Source organism: Pinus tabuliformis, chromosome 9 (assembly GCF_031772625.1).
Source record: "Pinus tabuliformis cultivar Carrire ecotype Pingquan chromosome 9, CPIR1, whole genome shotgun sequence".
Taxonomy (NCBI): Eukaryota; Viridiplantae; Streptophyta; class Pinopsida; order Pinales; family Pinaceae; genus Pinus; species Pinus tabuliformis.
Genome location: NC_142307.1, coordinates 181,585,635 through 181,608,026, shown reverse-complemented (window position 1 = coordinate 181,608,026; position 22,392 = coordinate 181,585,635).

The following is a 22,392-nucleotide window of genomic DNA, read 5'->3' as shown; positions in this document are numbered from 1 at the left end:
TCATTGTTTATATGCTCATCGGATCCGAAGGAATATTAGAAATCAAAGGTTTGGGTGTGAGCCAATAACAAAAGTCACAATATAATAAGCAGACCTGATGTTACAATTAAACAAATTCTATAACCATATCGGGTCCATAATATCAGAGCCTGGAAGATATCGAAGGTCGAGAAGGATGCACATCAGGATATCGACGATCATGACCATCAAAATATCTGAGATTAGAGGGATATGATTATCGGAAGTCGGAGAGGCAAGGTGTATTGACATATCAAAATGGAATCATATCAGAGTATTAGGGAATGAATCTTGTTAGAGTTTTTTAAATGTGTCTCAAAAGGAAATCTCTGATATGCATTACCTCTGATATGTGGGAGTGAAATAATGACGTGGAATGTGGGTCCTCTGACAATCACTTTATTATATAGTTACGAAATTTATATGACCACTTTATTATATTCATATGATTATTGAAAAGAGCCACTTTATGGATTGCAATTTGAATATCGGGGATTTCAAATGAATTCTTCTGATATCAAAGCTCCGATATCTCTGATATAATATTTTATTGATATAAAAAGAATCACTTGTTTAATGATTAAGGCCTAACCTAAAGCCACTTAATTATATCAATATTGGTCTCGAGGGCTTTGTATAAAATAAAATATTTACAAAATATAAATTAATATTTACAATTGAAAATTAATTATTTACAAATGAATAAATTTATGAAACAAAAGTAAAGTACAATTTATACATTTTAATAGGCCTAGGCAGTGAAAAATATCTAATATTCAATTATGCTCCGTTTGCAAACCAAATAACCAAATGAGATCAAATGAGTTTTGATAGGAAGATAGGAACATATTGAACTCATTGAAGTAACCCAAATTACCAAACTCAAAAAATGACATGACCAACATTAAATTAAAGGGTCCCCATTATGAAAATTAAGTGAAAAATGTGGGACGTTGGGTTTTCCCTACAACAAGTTCTTCATGAGTGTTTGTCTTCTTTCTCCTTTTGAAAATTGTGAAACTTGTAGCTTGAGCTTCTGAGTCTGTAGGAGACAAAATTTCTCTTGATCATTTAGTTTATTTTTCTTGAGGAACTGTAGTTTGTGACGATGTCTGACTAACAATTTATTCCTTGGCTTATATCTATCTATATATATATATATATATATATATATATATATATATATATATATATATATATATATATATATGACATCTATCTAGTTTATGGGCAGGTAGTAAATGAAAGTCTAGTAGAACAGGTGGCATGCACTTAAGTAAAGGGTAATCAACTAGGGTGAAGGCTGTAATGAATGAGTATGCTCCTTATTGTTTTTTCGAAATAAATGAATAATTGTCCTGCCATTCTTCTTGATTTGGATATTGTTCTATCTCTAGTTTGGCTATATGTACATATGGTGTTGTTTTCTGCTCAACTCTCAACCTTTAAATAATTCCCAAGGTATCATAGGACCAAGTAAAACTCAACTTGAATTTCATCCACTTTAATAAATTATTTTCCTCCTCTGATGTTGCTCTGGTATTAACAATGAAAGGGCCAATATGCGCCTTCAGTTTGAATTTTTCTTTCTCCTTCCTAGATACAAAATGAAAATCGTCCATATTCATTATTTGCCTGATGTATTCTAAGGCAAAGATACTTATTGGCATAAATACTGGTAACCTGTAGGGAGGGAGTTCACATCCATATATTCCAATCTCTGTATAATTCTGGTAAAGGTACCAGTCTCCAACTTTGGATTGATCAGTAAGGTGAAAAATTCTTCTGATTTCAGGTGAAATTATTGGTATAACATCACTGCTGAGAAGACATAAGGACATATGCAAAAACTGGTTTACAAAGTCACTGAAGAAGTACTCTTTTGTGTTCTTCCTTACTAAGTAAGTCCTGTGAGTGTCTGATTGAGTTTTTCCTTGTGCATCTAACCTATGCAATGGGAACTTAAACCTATCTACTTGATGAAATAATAGCAAATATATAAGAACTGATTGATGTTTAAATGCACATTCAACATAAAACTTTAGAAATTGATCATGAATAATTTTCGACAAAAACTGACTGTAATTGAAAATCAATGAGGGCTTATTAACCATAGAGAACACTGATAAAAATCCCAGTATTACTTCATCCGCCCATTGATCGACAAGGTAACCTAACAGATAAGTGACCATGGAAATAGCCTTCCTTGACATTTTTGGGAAAATTGAAGTGGAATAGGGTGGATTAGTTCTAGGCAGCTCAAAATTTTCAGGTAAGAATGACTGAAAGATACGGGCTAGTTTAGGAAATGTGAGTTTCTGATAGATCTCCATGAGGGAATCAATAGAAAAAGGGTGCAAAGGAGCTTGGAAATTGATTTGGAGTGGTTGGCATGTGGATTCAAGTGTAATGGCAAATAAAACTTCATTTTTTTGGGTAATTACAACCCTCTGACTATGAATATACTTGAGATGGCACCAGGTGACAAATTCTTCGAAGGTATGAGTTTGGGGAAAGACAAATTGAGGCAAGAAAGACTGAAAAATACTCAATTCATCACTAACAACTAGGAATTTTTTCTTTTCCCAGTTGTGGAGTTCATAAAGATCGAACTCGCATTGGGTTTCTGAGATTTTGTATTGTGTATCGACCAGAGGGAGCTTTTCTAGGTTGATAACAAAGGGAAATGTAGGGCTTTCTACAACTAGTTTGGACTTGCCTTTGTGAGAAGACATCATAAACAACAAATTATATGCTAGGGTGGCGAATTACCAGGCTATGGAAATTACTGGCATATGAAGATCGCTGCATAGCTATGAAATTTGGGGCCACACTGGTGTTGTTGGAATAATAAATAACGAAACATCAGAATGCAGGGAAATGCAAGGTTTTTTTAAAAGAAGAGATTCGAACAAATAAACATACTATAACTATTTTTGGGTGCATCAAATTAATAAATTTAGACGTTGGCAGGAACGATTTATTGTTAAATGATCAAATAGCTATTTGGCGGGAGAAATTTAATGATATAATGATCATTTGGTGGGAGTGAATAGCGTAGAGATAAATGGAGGGGTATGAGCGAGGGTGAGAGTGGAGGTGGGAATGGGAAAGTGGTTTTTGGAGGGGGGGTGGGTGGTTTGTGGTTTAGCAAAGGGGGGTCCCGAACTTAACGTGAGGTTGCCACATACGAGCGGGTGGTTTCAGGGAATAAACTTTTCGTCCCCCCTTGCCCCCTTGTTAACTTCCGAAATTGCAAGGGGGTCCTGAACGCATCCTCTGCCATTGATCCAGGTGGGGATGATATTATATGTGGGTTTCTATTTGAAATTTATAGCTAGGTGACAAAGTGTCAAATCATTTTTATTTACAAAATAAAATAATCCTTTGGAAAACTATGGAGGATTAAATAATAAGAATATAAAACAATGCGACATTTGAACTAGCAAACAACTTTGGGATTTTTTATTCTTTTTATATATATTATTTTTTTATATCCCTTTTTCATTATTTTATTTTGATATTTTATTTATTTATTTACTTTTTCTCATTTTTTTTTTCAACATAAAGGAAATAGCAAAAAACAACTAGGGTAAAAATAAATTATAACATCGGCTCCATCTGGGGACTGCTTCTCCCTGTGGGATGTAGAGAAATTGCAAACCCATGTGCCTTCTCCTCAGGCTATGGAGCCTTTGCTGTGGAAAACACACTTTGATGCCGAAATTTAAAGAAAATCAGAAATTTACAATGAACATGATTGCAAGCATTTAATATGGAATATAGTGTTTGAGGTATTGTCCATTGACTGGCAATGAAGAATACTGTCCTTCCAGGTTGCACACAATGAAAGTGTTATTACCCTTTATTTCTGGAATGCTGAATGGTCCCAACCACAAATGATCAAACTTTCCATGCTTACCTCTTTCCTCTCTTCTAACATCCCATCTTAAAACTAGAGTACCTTGTCTAAAATCTCTTTCTCTAGCCTTTCGGTAAAACAAAATTTTCATTTTGTTTTGATATTGATGAAGTTTGTGCTGGAATTCAGCTCTGGCTTGGTTTAACTTAATGATCTGATTGGTTCTCCTTGAAAAATCATCAGCTTCTTCATATGATTTCTGTAAAAATTTTATGACTGGGAATGATAGTTGTGTAGGGAAAATTGCTTCAGTTCCATATACAAGTTGGAAAGGGAACTTTCCAGTATATCTTTTTAGCGATACTCTGTTTGCCTAAACTGCATATTTGAGATGACTATCCCAACTTCTTTTGTAATCTTCCAATACTTGATTGATTACCTTAACCAAACTTTTATTTGATGATTATACTAACCCATTACCTTATGGTAATATGCTGTAGAATGATGCAATGAAATCTGATATTTCTGAAAAAAAGCTATCATTTTAATGCCGCTGAAATCTTGTGCATTGTTTGTAACTATTTGTTGTGGAGACCCAAATCTAGACAATATATTCTCTTCAATAAATTTTATGACCACTGTATTAGTTTCATTCTTAACAGGGATTGCTTCTACCCACTTGGCAAAATAGTCAGTGGCCATTAATATCCATCTATATTGGTTGTTGGAAGATGGAACTATTTCACCTATGAAATCTAATCCCCATTGTAAAAAAGGAGCTTCATTTAAAATTGGGACAAGCGGAAGTGCTGCTAGCCTCTGTTTTCCAGTAAATATCTGACATGGGATACAACTTCTTACCTTTTGTTATAGACATTTTTGGGCACTGCAACCCCAATCATAAATGTCCATAAACCAAGGGCTCTTAAGTCCCTAAAAGTGTTGTTCCAAACCCTAAAAGAACAAGGTCAACTGATTACATCTTCTCCCAGAAGTTCTCCATGAAAAACTACTCAGAACTGGTCAAAACTGGACCATCTCACCTACTCCATGGTCAAAGTGCGCTGCATCCCACCTAAATACACACGGGAGGTGCGATGCATACTAAAAAGCCCTTCTATGGGGTGCGATGGGCGAGAGTGGAAAAATGGCAGGGTCAATCTGCAAGGTGGAGGATCATGGAATCTTCCAGAAACTTCTCCTGTGACACTTGCCTCTCTGCATTCGCCCAGGGATGAGTAAGAGATCATCAATCTCCAAGTGGAATCAAGAACTATCAGAGAGAGGACACTAATCAAATCTCAAAAGTTGACTCACCCCCCTTTGCAAACATCTATATATAGATCCCTCATCCTAGAGATCCAGAGGCTGGAATTTTGTATCTTGTAAGGAAGTGCTGCTAGTTTCTTGGTGCAATATCATAGTGTTGGGTGATCTAAACTTTTCATGAGGTGAAGAAGGGCTTTCTTGCTGAGAGGACGACGCTGGGTCAGAACAATGGGTTGTAATCCTCTTTGCTATTCTTGATTATTAATAAAGATATTCAAGTTTTCCTCCACATTCTTGTATGATTGATGATATATGCATTTGTGTGGTCAATATATATCTGGTCCTATATTGTTTATGATAGTAGATCTCTGTTCTTGGATAGTGTTATGCTGCTTTGATTCTACAAGTGCTCTTTGAAGCTGGGTAGACGAGGAAGCAAGTGGCAAAGATCTGTCAGAAGGGAGAGGAATCAAGCAAGGAACCAAGCGCAAGACAGAGGTTGGTCTCCTTCTTTCCCCTCTTATCTACTTCTCATAAAGGAAAATGAAAGTGGTTTTAGTTTGTTTGTTTCTAAGGTAGATACCAGCCTTAGTGGGACTAGCAGCTCTGCATAGACACTAGATTTCCTGATAACAAAATAGCGACTCCACTGGGAAGCGAATAGATTGTTTGTTTGTCTATATTTGTTTGCTTTATAAACTTACAAACGAGCCTGAAGTCAAGCCAGCTAGCCTTCGAACTGCATTTGCTATGCAAGTGCAAAGTAGATCAATGCTGCTTCAGTCTATCTCCGAGTTTTGTTTATGAATTGAACAATTGATTTACAAGCTCTATAATTGCCCTTGTGGTGGCTCTAGTAACCTCCTTAGATCTAACCCTGTGATTGATTTACTGATTACCACTTGCTCGACCTAAATCCCTGAACTAAGCTGCAAACTGTGACCTGAAAACCAGTTGAAGTCTCGTCCCTGGATCAACACACTGTCTCTTCTCTGGAATCTGGATGCATCGCACTTCCCGAGTGTAGTAGGTGCGCTGATTAGACAAGACCTCTTCTGCTCTTAGATTTTGGTTTCTGTGTTCACTCTTTTCAGCTCTATTAAGGAGTTTTGCTGTTTGTAGTCAGTATACCTCTGTTGAAACCCCCTTCCTTGCCATTATTCCGCCTCAATTGTGCAAAGAACTGTAAATGTTTTTATGTATTTTGAGCCATTTTCAGTTCTCTTTTACAAAGAAGTAGCGTAATTGAACTGTCGTTTCTTGATTTGAAAGTGTCGCAAGTGTCGTTTTCAGTCATAGAAGAGAATCCGATTGTTCTTGATAGTCAATTACACTGTTACTTTTGTATTTGATTTGAATTAGTAGTTTTTCAAGTGTCGAAAGCAAGTTTTCAATTCCAAATTTCAAAGTGTCGTTATTGTATTCATTTTGTCTTGAAAAGAAACTTGTTAGTAATATCGCTTTGAAAAATAATTCAGATTTGTGCTTAGCTTTCTTTTTATCATTCACACATTAAGAAGGCTGAAAACAAATACATGCATGTGCATTTGCATTTAGACTGTTTGTTGGTTTGATTTAGGACAGTGCATATAGTGTGTGCTCTCTGCTCTATGCTGAAAGAATTTCGTCTCTCTTTCCTTAGTAGCTAGGATTTTCATTGCAAAAAGAAGATTAAATGATTTTTTATCATCTTAGATTGCATTTTAGGAATTGTACATCTACATCACGCGGTGAACCTGAAAGGCAAATTTCTTAAGCAAGATCAATTGTAAAATAAATTTAATGAATCTAAAAACGCTTTGGAACCTAACGCACAACATTTAGAAGTCTAGGCTAGAGACGTATTCCAGCGTCGTAAAGCCTGGTAACTGTTGTTTTCATTGATGGTTGGGTGATTCCTCCACTTTGAGACGATAAGTGCCAGTACGGACTTGTGCTCCCACGTACCGTCGAGTATATATTGGGAGACCACAATAGGCTTTATCCTTTATCCATAGGAAGCCGTGTCTGCCACCCTATCGATTGCAATGCACTGAACACAACATTCGGGAATATTGACTGCCGTACCGTAAAAAGTATTCTGCAGTTTTGCGATTGGTTTGGTAATACCTCTGTCTAGATTTCCAGAGCAGTCTCTTTTGTTCCTTTTCAGACTCCTTAAAGGAAAAGGTCCATCTGAGCACTTGTCACTTCAAGCTCATTAAAAATCGAAGGCGACTAGAGTCATCTTTTGTTTTTTCTCGACTCTTAAAAATTGAAAAAATAAGTTGTGTCAAAGCGTCTAAAATTTATTTTAATTGGAATAAATATCACCTTTCCTACGTTGGTCTTAGGTTGAGAAAAATGGAGTCCACCAACCAAGGATTTCCCCTTGGAGGAAATCCTAGTCCTTTCTCCTCTTGGGGAGATGTTGGTGCACCCCATATGGTCACATTGTCGCTTCCCGGATTGACAATCGTCTTGCCCGTATGGCTCTTCTCGACCTTTGTCATTCAGAACACCGTGATTCCTGTACAATCAAATCAGCAACTAAACAATACCAGAGTTACCCCCCAACCTTCTACTTCGTCCAATTCCCCCTCTCCTCCTTCCTCTTTGCTTGATGAAGTTGGTAAAGCCAAAAATCAAGTAACTAAGAAGAAGAAAGAGAAGAAGAAGAAGGAGCCAAAGGCGAAAAGGGGCAACCAGGAATCGTCTAGCGAAAATCCACACACTGCACCGTCCAGGCCTAAATTGCCATGTGTCATTTGCAAAGGAGACCACTATCATCGAGATTGTCCTGGCATCCCTTGGATCTTAAGGGACTGGTCTCCTCGTTTGCACAATCCGGTGTCATCAACCTCTGATGATCATGTTGAAGATACACCATCAACTAGTGAAAGTGAAGTCCCTGGACAAAAAGGAAAATGTAAATTTCCTTGTAAACTGTGTGAAGGCGATCATGCTGTCCACTGTTGTCCCTTCTTAGACGAGGCTAAAAGAATTTTGGGCGATCACCCGGTTTCACCGTTACGGCTTCCTCCTGGGTATAAGAAACTCTTGCTGAGTCCGTCACTAGTTGAAAATCTGGTTGACACGCCATTGTGGTCGGCTGAAGCGTCTATCATTGAAGACAAACCCTCTGAATCCACACTAGATGAAAGTCAAAAGGTTGAGGTGGCAGTTGACCCGGTCTTGCCTTCAGAGGATCCATCTTCAGATGATACAGTCACCGGAGAGAACAAGAACGACACCGTCCAAATTCTCTTCGTAAGCACAGACTCCGATGAACATGGGGGCAGTCTACCCGTTCCTTTACCGCAGGAAGGAAGTTCGTCAGAGTTGTATCCGGCCGTCTATTCGGTCCCACCTCCAGGCAACCTAATTGTTTCCTTCGATTGGAATCTACTAGGCAGACCCTGCTTATCGGCTAGTGTACCATTTCGAATCACTGCTCAAATATATAGAATGGTCATGGCCGGTATCATCATAGATGAAGGGGCTTCTGTGAGTATCCTTTCCTCAACTACTTGGAAAGCGCTTGGTTCGCCATTGCTTTTCGCTGAAATGAGAAATCTAATAGGCTTTGACAAAGGAACCAGTCGACCGTTAGGGATCCTTCCCAATGTGCCGATAACATTGAGAAGGAAAACCATTCACATGAATGTAATGGTAGCCCAAGGACCCCTGGATTATAATCTACTCCTTGGACGCGACTGTATTTATTGCATGGGAGCCATTGTCTCCTCACTCTTTAGAGTAATGTGTTTTCCGCATGAAGGAAGAGTGGTCAAGCTCGTAGACCAGCTTTCATTCCCCAGTTCACACATAGAAAATAGTCAAATACCATCCCTGAATGGTCTTTTCACGCAAGGAATGTCTCATCAATCCCCAGTCTGTCCACCTGATGAGCGCGAGTGATTCGGAGGACATGACTGAAACCCAGAGGGCATGCACCCTGGTCTGTTTCAGTAGGAAAACCTTGGGTATAGGGTAGGTTTTCACGAAGGATATGTGATTGGTTTATGAGATTAGACTGGAATAAGATACCTCTGTCAAAAGGTAGGCCTTTCCCGATAGAACAAATGTTTTTTCTGCAAATTGAGGGGTAACCTGTAAAAGGTAGGCCTTTCCTGATAAAACAAATGCTTTGTCTGCAAATTGAGGGGTAACCTAGAAACTCTACTTCACTATGCCTGGGGCCATGCAAGCGAAGAGTGACCATTTATTTTTTTAAATTTGTAGGTCCTCTAACCCTTTAAACTCGTAGGATTGGTCGTTTCCTAACTTGCATAAAGAAAGGATGTGGGGCAAAGCTTTGAAAAAATGCCATTTTTTATATGAGACATCCTTATTATACGACTGGATCGAGCAGTTTTAACGCGGAATTCAAGCTCGTTAAAAAAGAAACATAAGCAATGAGCAAATGTTCCCCCAGAGTTAAAGCTCATTAAAAAATGAACCAATTTCCGGTAAATAACCATCGTGAATGTATTATCATCAGCCTTTGAAGCCTTGGTCGTGTTCTCATCATCACCTCCACTCTATTTTTGGCCGATTATTCACCTCCATTTGATTGTTTACCCCTTTTGAGGAACAACTGTGAAGAGTGATACTGTTAGCCATCCTTGTGACACTGCCGTGATTGGAAAATTCCAAACCTTACCTGGAATTAGCTGCTACCCAAATTTATCACTCGTTCCTCAAAAAATGAGTCTCCTTTAAGCTCTTTTCAACTGACTCGTAAAATATGAAAATATTGCCAAGCGATTGGCCTCTCCAGCTCGTTAAAGTGACCGGAAGTGCTATCCCTCCTTTAGATTTTAATCTTTTTGGACTTGAGGGATTATTACACAAAAAGATCGAGCGCTTGTTTTGTTCAGCTCGTTAAAAGTACCGAAAATTCATCCCTTTTGTATTGTTTTATACTTTTTCGGACTCAAGGGATTATATGACGAAAAAGGATTATTGGAGTTTTCTTTACGTCAATTTTTCAGACTCTCTAAAATTGAAAAGGACCGAGTTATCCTTGTCGTTAAACTCCTTAAAACCGAAATAGCGACAAACTTGTCCGTACAGACAAGAACGAGTTTCACTATCGCTAGGCCCGTTAAAACATAGCGATGGGTTTGCCTGAAGGGAAAATTATAGAACAAACATACGTTATCCTCCTCAAGCTTGACAAAAATAAAGAGGTACTGGTTAGCAATGACTGGGGAAAAATTGGAAAGAAAACTTGAAGAAACTTTATTGGTAGCAAGTCGCTCTTGAACATGACACTTTCACTCCGCATCCAAGTCGGGTTGGGTTGTTCCGTTCACTGGTCATATCACCATGGGTCCATCACACCATTGAAATTTGGGGTTAACGCTACCAATCCATCATGTCAGTGTCGCCGATATGTTCAAGAGAAGTCGCTCAGAGAATTCACCTGTGTCTCACCCACTGCAATACACTTACGCTCCATTCTTTCATGACCGCCACCCTGAACCTTATATCATCAGATCGTTTTCACCTCCATTAAAATCATTTGCTCCGTTCCGTGTCATTGATGTGGGATTTATTAAGGCCCTCCTATGACGGATCGCTTCTTGTCGACATCAGCTCATTATCCAGGAAGTCGATCTAGGAACAACCCTTTCCGTGCTTTGAAGCTTGCATGCCTCAATGGCAAGTTTCTCACTTCCGGTGACAGGTTTACATCAATGGCCTTCGACCGAAAGATTTTGCGTGGTGTTCGACGCCAAGTCCCTTATTCACACCATGTAAATTGTACTGTAGTACCTTGAGGGTCATCATCATTATCGGTGATTCCTGTTAGGATATTCCGACACATAGGAAATAGTTAAGTACAACTTGGTCTAGTATAGAGTTAGGTATAGAGTTAGGTAAAGTGTGTTTCTTTACCGTTGTACATTTTGTAACTTACAATCCGACGGTCACGATATGTAGTGATCCGACGGTTCATTCTCTCCTCGGTATTACCGACACTTGATCCGTGGCTTGACACCCGATTGGTCCATGAATTCTATTTAAAGCGCATGGAGGGTCATTTGTAGGGTAATCCGTGCATGAGAGAAGCTTATGTAAATTTTCATTCTTTGATTAATAAATTGCCTGAAGTGGCCGCGTTGGCTCAGGCCGTGGACTGTTTCCCTCTTTGAGGGTTTTAACCACGTCAAAATACTGGTGTATTGATCTGTGATCTGGTTGTGAGCGGTGTCCTTTTGGTGTTCTTTCTGAGGAACTTACCCTGTAAATTCCTACATGGTATCGGAGCTATTTGAGGGCCGCGTCCGTTGGTGATCCAAATCTGAAGCCGGTAGAACTGCATCCGACTGCCGTTTCCTAGATCTGCTGTTTCTGACTGCTTTCAGGCCGAGAGGACTGCTCTGTTGTGTTCGGAGCATCTGTTCCAGTGAGGAACCCCTTTCGTTTCACGCGAAAAGGTTTCCGGTAGCCCTAGCTGCGTCATTTTTTAGATCTGGAGGTATACAGTGTTTATTTGCAGTTTACTGTTATTTTCTCTCTGCTCATTTCGGTTTCGGTTTATTTATTTTTTTTTTTAACCGGATCTATACCTTTCATTTCTGCATATGCTCTTTGCCCTGCGACTCTGTGCGATCTGGGCAAATCAGAAACAGAAAGGAAGGATTTTTCTCATGCGTATGCTCTTTTCCCTGCACCTTAGTGTGATCTCGGAAAATCAGAAACATTGAGAAAAATATTTAGTTTTTCGGCTAAAGCTAACTTTGAGCCGCAAGGTTCAATTTTTGAAAATATTTAGTTTTTTGGGTAAAGCTAACTTCGAGCCGCAAGGTTCGTTTTCTTTGCATGTCCGTGTTGGGTTTTGTGTTTTTTGTTTTGTAGGGAAAAAGAGCTTTCTCAAAGCAAGCACGCAACCCAAAGCCCTCCCCGGTCTCTCTCTCTCTCTCTCTCTCTAGTCTTGGGTTCAAGTCTCCATTTTGTGGGGGCGGACTTTTTCATTTCCGCACATTCCCGCACTTCGTCTTCAACTTCAACAACTTTTTTTCAAAAAGCCATAACTTCTTCATCCGGAAGCCTTTTTCAGAGCCATTTTTTTTAAACCAGCCTAATTTTTTGAGATCTATCCATTGGAACACTTACTTTCAGCATCTTTAGCTTCAGTTTCTGTTGAAATGGAAAGTCAATACCAAGTTACCCTTGACAGCACCAATTACTTCCAATGGTTGTCCTACATGGAGGATTTACTTAGAAGTAAAGGTCTCTACCGAATAGCCACAGGCCAAGAAAAGAAACCGAAAGATGAAGACAAGGCTGCTAAATGGGAAAATAGACAAGATCAAGCACGTGGTTTGATAGGGATGTCTATTTCTCCTGATCTTAGATTCCATATTGCAGAACTTGATACTCCTCATGAAGCAATGGAACAAATCAATAAAGTTTTTGGGATTAAAAATGAAATTAGAGCCCATCAACTTGAAAATGAGTTGCTTACATTGGACCCTAATAATTTTTCTTGCATTGAAGATTTCTTGTCTAAGTTCAAGACCCTTAGATATCTTTTGGAAGGTGTTAAGGTTAAGAAAGAAGATAGTAACCTTATTTATTCCATCCTTACTAAGTTGGGACCAGCTTACTCTGTATTTGTTTCCACCTTCCATTCTACAAGGGAAGCCTTTATTTCTCAAGGAAAAGACTATAAGCCTCCTTCCTTTGACTCTTTTTGTGATTCTTTAATAAGAGAACAAGAAAAACTCTTACACCTTGGTCTTCTTAATCTTGGAAACTCTTCCAAGAAAGCGTTAGCTGGCCAGCAGCAACCAAATTCAAAGAATCCTAAGAAGTCATATCCTAAAAAGAATGGTCCTAAACCAAACAAGGGTCCTAAGCAAACTCAGCCTCAAAATGAAAGATCATTTCAGCAAAATGATAAGACCAATAAAAACAAATGGAAGAAGACTGACAGACATTGCAACTTTTGTAATCGAGATGGCCACTTAGAATCAAAGTGCTTTAAAAGGATGGAAGCCTTGGAAGCAGCAATGAAGAAGCATAACATCCATTTGGGGCAATCTTCAACTTCAACTTCATCTTCAGGAATGGCACTTTCTGCATGTGGTTGTCAAGCATCTCGGTCTGGTTATGCATTAAATGTATCTTCTTCTTCTCATTCTCATGAGTGGCTCATTGATTCTGGAGCTTCTTATCACATGTCCAAAAACAAAGCCATGTTTTCTTCTTTAAATGATTGTAACACCAAAAATATATATGTTGGTGATGATAGATCTCTTAATGTTGTAGGGACTGGAACTGTTCATCTAGACAATGGTCAGTTTAATGATGTATTATGTGTTCCAACCTTATCCTGCAACCTTCTATCTGTATATCAGATAACTCATTCAGGTGAAGGTAAAATTGTTGAATTTTCACCTCATGATGTTGTAATCAAGGACTTAAAAGATCCTAAACAGATTTTGGCTACTGGCATTGCTGATGATTCTACAAGGTTGTATAAGTTTCACAACTTTGGGTCATCAAATCTTCCCTCAGTATTTGTTGCTCATAACGATGAAGTGAGCAAACTTTGGCATGAGCGATTTGGTCACTTAAACTATCGCTCCCTTCAGCATCTATGTAAAGAAAATATGGTGACAGGTCTTCCTATGGTATCTTGCAGAGATGGTGTTTGTTCCGGATGTGTACTTGGAAAACATCATCGGGACAGTTTTGAAAAATGTGCCTCTTGGCATGCCTCCGCCCCTTTACAGCTTGTGCATAGTGATTTATGTGGTCCACTTCCAGTTGTGTCATTCTCTGGTTGCAAGTATTTCTTAAATTTCATTGATGATTTCTCCAGACGCACTTGGGTATACTTCTTAAAACTCAAGAGTGAAGTATTTAACACTTTTTTGGCCTTCAAGGCCTTTGTTGAAAAACAATCTGGACATCAAATTCTTAAGTTAAGATCTGATAATGGCGGAGAATATGTTAAAAACACATTCATCAACTATTGCACTGAGAATGGAATTCAAATGCAACATACTGTTCCATATACTCCACAACAAAATGGTGTAGCTGAAAGGAAGAATCACACCTTAAAGGAAATGGCTAATTGTATGCTGCAATCTAAAGGACTTGGTCTTAGTTTTTGGGCAGAAGCAATTAACTGTGCAAATTACATAATAAATCGCACTCCTACTAAGGCTTTAAAGAATATCACTCCAGAAGAAGCATGGAGCTCAATCAAACCAGATGTAAGTCACTTTCGTGTTTTTGGAAGTGAAGCGTGGGCCCATATTCCAGATGAAAAGCATAAAGCTTTAGAACCTAAGAGTGAAAAATGTACTTTTGTTGGATATTCTAAAGATGTCAAAGGCTATAGACTTATTCCATTTAAGTCCAAAAATGTTATCATTAGAAGAGATGTAAAATTTGATGAAAATATATCGGCCTGCGAGCCTAGTCCGGCGGATGTGCCACCTCTCCCTATCTCTTCTACCTTTGAAAACATTTCTTCTTCAGATGATGAAAGTGAGGATGACAATCCTCCCCCACCATCTCAGGATCCTCCTTCAACTCCTGAGCTTCCAAAATGGGTTCGTGCTACTCGAGATGCAGCAGGTGATCTTGCCGGTGATCCTACAGATCAGCGACGCACACGTTCTCAGTTCGAGGGAGCCTCTTCTTTACTGGCTCAAGCTCCAGTAAATTCTGATCCTGACACCTTTGCAGAAGCTTCAGGCCATCCAGATTGGGAAGCAGCTATGAATGAAGAATATCATTCATTATTGGCAAATGATACATGGGATCTTGTTCCTTTACCAAAGGGACGAAAACTTGTAAGATGCAAATGGGTTTACAGAACCAAGTATGGACCAGATGGGAAAGTTGATAAACATAAAGCTCGTCTTGTTGCTAAGGGCTTTTCACAGGTTGAAGGCATTGACTACACTGAAACCTTCTCCCCTGTTGCCAAAATGAACTCTATCCGCCTTGTTCTTTCCCTTGCTGCCTCTTTCAAATGGGAAGTCCATCAGATGGATGTTAAATCTGCCTTCTTGCATGGGGACTTGCATGAAGAAATCTATATGGAACAACCCATTGGCTTCATACAAACAGAATCCAGCCTTGTTTGTCGACTTAAGAAATCCCTTTATGGTCTCAAGCAAGCTCCTCGGGCTTGGTATGCCAAAATGGATAGCTTTCTTTTAGAATCTGGCTTTTCTAGGTGTCATTCTGACAATACTGTCTACACCAAGAAAGTGGGCAACTCTCTTATCATCCTTGTTCTTTATGTTGATGATCTTATCCTTAGTGGTAGTGATCCCAACCTTATAAACCATGTGAAGTCTAGCCTTAAAAGGAAATTTGAAATGACAGACTTAGGACACTTACACTATTTTCTCGGTCTTCAAGTCTTGCAATCCAAGGAGGGTATTTCCCTTTCCCAGTCAAAGTATGCTTGTGATATTCTACGTCATTTTCACATGGAAGACTGTAAGCCAGCCCCTTCTCCCTTTCAGTCTGGAGTCAAACTCTCAGTCACTTGTACTTCTCCTGAAGTTGATGCTACCTTATACCGTCAACTTGTAGGAAAACTTTTGTATCTAACCCATACTCGTCCTGACCTTTCCTTTGCTGTTGGACTTGTTGCTCGGTTCATGCAAAACCCCCGTGAAAGTCATTGGAAAGCAACTAAAAGAATACTTCATTATGTTCGAGGTACAGTTCAGTTTGGGATTCATTACAGTGCCAAAGCATCTCCTCTATTGGTTGGTTTCACTGATTCCGATTGGGCTGGTGACCCTGATGATCGGAAGTCTACTGCCGGTTATGTGTTCACTCTTGGTTCAGGACCTATTACATGGGCTTGCAAGAAACAGGGTGCCATTTCTCTTTCATCAGCAGAAGCAGAGTATCGTGGTGCTGTAGTAGCTAGTAAGGAAGCCTTGTGGCTTCGTCAGATCCTGTCAGAGTTTGGCTTTGAGAAGCAACATCCGACTACACTTTGGTGTGATAATCAAAGTGCCATTCAGCTATGCAAAGATCCAGTCCAACATCAGCGCAGCAAACACATTGAACTACACATGCACTTCATCAGAAAGCTCATTCACGACCATGTTCTTGAAGTGCAATATTGTTCAACAGATGATCAAGTTGCAGACATCTTCACAAAGGCTCTCACAGAGGCGAAGTTCACTAAACTTCGATTTATGGTTGGAGTTCAGGAAGTTGTCACTAAGGGGGGATAGGCTCTAGTGCCTCCTTCCTTCTCCTATTGTGTCATATTTGTAAATCCTTCAATCCTATCCCAAGTTGTTCTTAAGGGGGGATGTTAGGATATTCCGACACATAGGAAATAGTTAAGTACAACTTGGTCTAGTATAGAGTTAGGTAAAGTGTGTTTCTTTACCGTTGTACATTTTGTAACTTACAATCCGACGGTCATGATATGTAGTGATCCGACGGTTCATTCTCTCCTTGGTATTACCGACACTTGATCCGTGGCTTGACACCTGATTGGTCCATGAATTCTATTTAAAGCGCATGGAGGGTCATTTGTAGGGTAATCCGTGCATGAGAGAAGCTTATGTAAATTTTCATTCTTTGATTAATAAATTGCCTGAAGTGGCCGTGTTGGCTCAGGCCGTGGACTATTTCCCTCTTTGAGGGTTTTAACCACGTCAAAATACTGGTGTATTGATCTGTGATCTGGTTGTGAGCGGTGTCCTTTTGGTGTTCTTTCTGAGGAACTTACCCTGTAAATTCCTACAATTCCTCTCACGCTTGTTAACAACTTACATCATTGGCTGGTAATCAGGCGATGTCTTTCCATGTTCGACTCCAGAATATCTCTCACATGGATCGACTTGTACTTTGAGTGAAGATCGAATGAGATTGAAGACCCCGGATCTAGTTTTATCCATCCGGGCTACGATATATATTCAGGAAAATAAAGACATCAAATGTACATCATTACTGCACAGATAATCATCCAATCTAAGGGATGATGGCTCTACCAGAACCATCAGTCTACACTCAAACGATTGTCTGTCTTATGTACATGAAAATGAATTTATAAAGTTGAGCATGGGAATGCCCGCCTCAACTAGATCATGAAAATACTATGAAGACAATGTATTGTATTGTATCTTATTACAGGTCACCTTCCAGCTTGAAAAAAATTCAGATCCTCATGATAAAGCATTTCACCCGACATCAATAGATTAACGACCTCATGCTTTAGGGGGCAACTGTTATAGACATTTTTGGGCACTGCAACCCCAATCATAAATTTTCATAAACCAAGGGATCTTAAGTCCCTAAAAGTGTTGTTCCAACCCCTAAAAGAACAAGGTCAACTGATTACATCTTCTCCCAGAAGTTCTCCATGAAAAACTACTCAGAACTGGTCAAAACTAGACCATCTCACCTGCTCCATGGTCAAAGTGCGCTGCATCCCACCTAAATACACACGGGAGGTGCGATGCATACTGAAAAGCCCTTCTATGGGCCGCGATGGGTGAGAGTGGACAAATGGAAGGGTCAATCTGCAAGGTGGAGGATCATGGAATCTTCCAGAAACTTCTCCTGTGACACTTGCCTCTTTGCATTCGCCCAGGGATGAGTAAGAGATCATCAATCTCCAAGTGGAATCAAGAACTATCAGAGAGAGGACACTAATCAAATCTCAAAAGTTGACTCACCCCCCTTTGCAAACATCTATATATGGATCCCTCATCCCAGAGATCCAGAGGCTGGAATTTTGTATCTTGTAAGGAAGTGCTGTTGGTTTCTTGGTGTAACATCATAGTGTTGGGTGATCTAAGCTTTTCATGAGGTGAAGAAGGGCTTTGTTGCTAAGAGGATGACGCTGGGTAAGAACAATGGGTTGTAATCCTCTTTGCTATTCTTGATTATTAATAAAGCTATTCAAGTTTTCCTCCACATTCTTGTATGATTGATGATATATGCATTTGTGTGGTCAATATATATCTGGTCTTATATTGTTTATGATAGTAGATCTTTATTCTTGGATAGTGTTATGCTGCTTTGATTCTACAGGTGCTCTTTGAAGCTGGGTAGACGAGGAAGCAAGTGGCAAAGATCTGTCAAAAGGGAGAGGAATCAAGCAAGGAACCAAGCGCAAGACAGAGGTTGGTCTCCTTCTTTCCCCTCTTATCTATTTCTCATAAAGGAAAACGAAAGTGGTTTTAGTTTGTTTGTTTCTAAGGTAGCTACCAGCCTTAGTGGGACTATCAGCTCTGCATAGACACTAGATTTCCCGATAACACCTTTGCTTCGACTTGTGCAAACAATTTAGGCCAATAGAAACACACTCTCAGAATTTTGTATGCAGTTTCCTTCCAAGCATAATGTCCTCCAAAAATGCCTTCATGAAATTGTTCAATGACTCTGGTTTCAGTTTCAGTCAAACATAATAAAAGTATATTCAAAGGATCCCTCCAATACAAATTGGCATTTATGATACAATATTTCATAGCTTTGAGTCTAAGAGATATGGATTGATTCTTTGTAAATTCAGGAGGATACTTTAAATCTCGAAGAAAATTCACTATGTATTTATACCAATCTGAAAGTAAAAAATTCACTATGTTCAGGAGGATACTTTAAATCTTGAAGAAAATTCACTATGTATTTATACCAATCTGAAATTAAAAAATTGTCATCAATATGTAAAGGAAAAGGAACAAGATTTGAACTGGAAAAAGGTTCTTGTGGATTCTTCTCACTTGAAATCTGAGAAGGTTCTTGTGGATTATCCTCATTTGAATTTTGAGAAGGTTCTTGTGGATTCTTCTCTCCTGAGGTCTGAGAAGGTTTTTGTTCATTCTTCTCATCTGAGATATGCAAAATGGTGTTGATACCAAGAATCTTACAATTTGATTCAAACAAAAGTTTAGCTAAACCCTGTCCTTTCACCAATTTGGTAGGGCCGATATCTAGATCAAACTCAAGTATCTTGGCAATCCATCTTGCCCTCCCATCTTTATCAAGTTGTGTTAGAACTATTTTTACTGCATTATTGGGGACATACGAAATAACAGGAGAATGTAAGACAAATCCTAAATTATTTTAGATCTTATGTAAGGGAATATGAATTCTTCTTTATGATGTCATATCTCAGTTCAACATCTTTCATCACCTTACTAGAAAATGAAATTGGCTGCTCATATCCATCATCATTCCTTTGTAGTAAAACAACTATTATGGTAGTGTCAGAGGCAAAGGAGAAGATACTAAAAAGTTTTGAGTAATCCGGACTTGCTAGTACTGGGGCTTCTGAAACGACTTTATTGATCCGTGAAAAATAATATCTAGCCTATACTATCCATTTGACTTCATGATCCTTTTTAAGTATATTAGTAATATCTTTCACAATTTCAGCATAATTAGGTATGAATCTTCTTAAGAAATTTATTTTTCCTAAAACTGATTGAATTTCCCTTTTGTTTCTAGGTAAGCTAATTACTTGAATTGATGAGATTCTTTTTGGATCAATTACAACTCCTTCCTTTGAAATTATATGTCCCAATAGAAGTCCTTGTTTGATTGCAAAGATCGCCTTTTTGGGATTAAGAGAAATCCCATATTTCCTGCATCTTTCAAAAACTTTTCTCAAGTGTTTAAAGTTTTTTTCATCAAAATTAGAAAATATAGTTAAATCGTCAAGATAAATGACAATAAATTTATTTCTCTTCCCAATGAATGCAAGATCCATTGCTCTTTTAAATGTTGCTCCAACGTTTATTAAACCAAATGGCATCTTGGAATACATAAATTTACCCCATGGAGTTGCAAATGTTGTCTTTTCTCTGTCTTCTGGACTAACCAAAATCTGGTTACATCCAAAAAATCCATCTAACATTGAAATCATATTTTAACTTGAAACCCTCTGAAGTAGTTGGTCCATTTTTGTTAATGGATAATTATCCTTAAAAGACAATTTATTTAGATTCCTAAGTCAAAACATAGTCTTGTTTAACCATTTTGCGTCCTAACAGGTACTAAATTGGATATCCATTCAGAATACCTTAAAGGAACAGTTATTTATGCATCCAATAGGGTTTTAATTTCTTCCTCAATGATTGGAAGCAAGACTGGATTTATTATTCTTAATTTCTACTGAAATGGTTTAGCTTATGGTTTGAAAGGAATTTTATGCTCAATAATGGTTGTGTCATAGGTTTTCAATTCTTCATATGACCATGCAAATACATCTCTATAATGTTTGAAAAGATTGATATATTTGTCTTTGATTTCTTGAGGCAATGATGCTGAAATTTTAACATTTTTGATTTCTTCAGAAGTACCAATATTATAGTCCTGAACATCTTCTTGCTGTGAATTTAACAATGAAGTTTTTGAAACATCATTATGATAAAAATGTTTTTCAAGGGGAACTAATCCTTTTGGAATGTAATTATTTGATAACTGAATGATATCATGATCAATGATTTTCTGTTTTAAATGTGAATTTTGATCATCCTCATTTGATTTGATTTCATCAATGTGTTCTTCTTCAACATGCAATGTAGAAAATTCATCTATTTCTTGTAAAACGTTTTTTAACTATTCATCATATTCAAAAACCTGCTAGTGTTTAAGATTGTCAGGAATGGAAGGTCTGTATTTTACTTCAATTTGATAATGCAATTGTAGAGGATCAAGAATTTTAAAAGAACTAGTAGAAATTGCCAAAGCATCAACATGAATATTTTCTTCTCTTAGGATTGATGTGATATTAAAGGCTTGACAATAATTATCTACACAATCCCAAACTTCATTCCTATAAGATCTAAGCCTAGGATGCTCAGTTTGAAAAAGGTTTTTGATTTATTTTACAATCAACTCTGAATCACCATATACAACCAAGTTTTCAACTTCAAACTCAGCTAACTTCAATCCTAAAATTAGGGCTTCATATTCTGCCACATTTCTTGTGACCTCAAAAATATAATTTCAAATATTGGGTTATATTTTTCTTATTAGGATATATGTGTACAATTCCATCCCCAACCACATCTTTCGAAAATTCCCCATCAAAATACATTTTCCAAATATCAGTGTTTAAGATTTGAGGAGTATTGATAGTTTCTTGAATGATGATTTGAGGATTTGGAAGATTATCAACAACTAAAGTAAAACATCCAAAATCTTGATCAATTACATAAATGGGATGATTAATTTTCTTGATTTTCTTTATATATTGTATTGATGAATCTTACTTCTCTGTAAGTCTTAAATGTTCACCTCCATAAACTGGGATTGTAGCATAAGACACGTCCAATTGAAAAATTCCCCCCTAACTTAGCACAACAAGATCTGGACATTAACATTCCAAATTCTGGGGGAATCTCTGTAACAATAATGTCCAAGACTACACTCTTGACAAAGATCTGAGAAAGTGTTACAACTAAATCCTCAATTAATCCGAGGCAAGGTACTTTCTTAGAATAAAAAGTATAAAGATCATGATATGGTCTAGTGATTTGTAATGAAGTTGATCCATGATTAATTTAGGCATTATATTATGGGAAGCACTAGAATCTAACATGCAATTATATAAAAATGTAATCATGAAATTTCAAGGTGACATGAATTGGAGTTGCACTTACATCAATCATATTTGAACTAGGACCAAAAAAAACTTGAGGTTTTTCATCCTGTAAACTAATGGCATCCCCTTATGTATCAACACTTTAAGATTGAATCCATTTAGACACTTTATGTTTATAACCTAGATCTTTGGAGAGTTCAGATAATGGGATTGGAATTTAAACTCTCTCTAACTCTTTTTCAATGTTAAAAATAGTTGGAACAAAATTTCAACAATACTCTGTCCTTGTAACTGATTCTGTGGTTGAATTGATGGTGTCTGTGTTTCAACTAATTTTACTTGAGGTTAATCAAAGGTAACTTTTTTGAATGGTCTACCAGGTACTGGTCTTGGTTTAAGGTCATACCTTCTATTTAATTACGTAATGAGGAAATCAGAAAAAGCTTGATACTTGGAAATTTGAGAATTTTCTTGATTTTGAATTAAAGACCGATCTTGAGGGATTGGGACAATAACATTCTATGATGATGGATATTCAAAATAGTTGATATCATTTGTATTGATAGGAACAATTTCTTCAGGATCTTGATCATCAATCATCAGGGGAGGATGAATTCGCTGATCAATGTCTAGTCTCTGCAAAATTTGAGGTTGAAAAGGTCTTCTGTATTGGACTTGTGGTCTATTTGAAACTTGT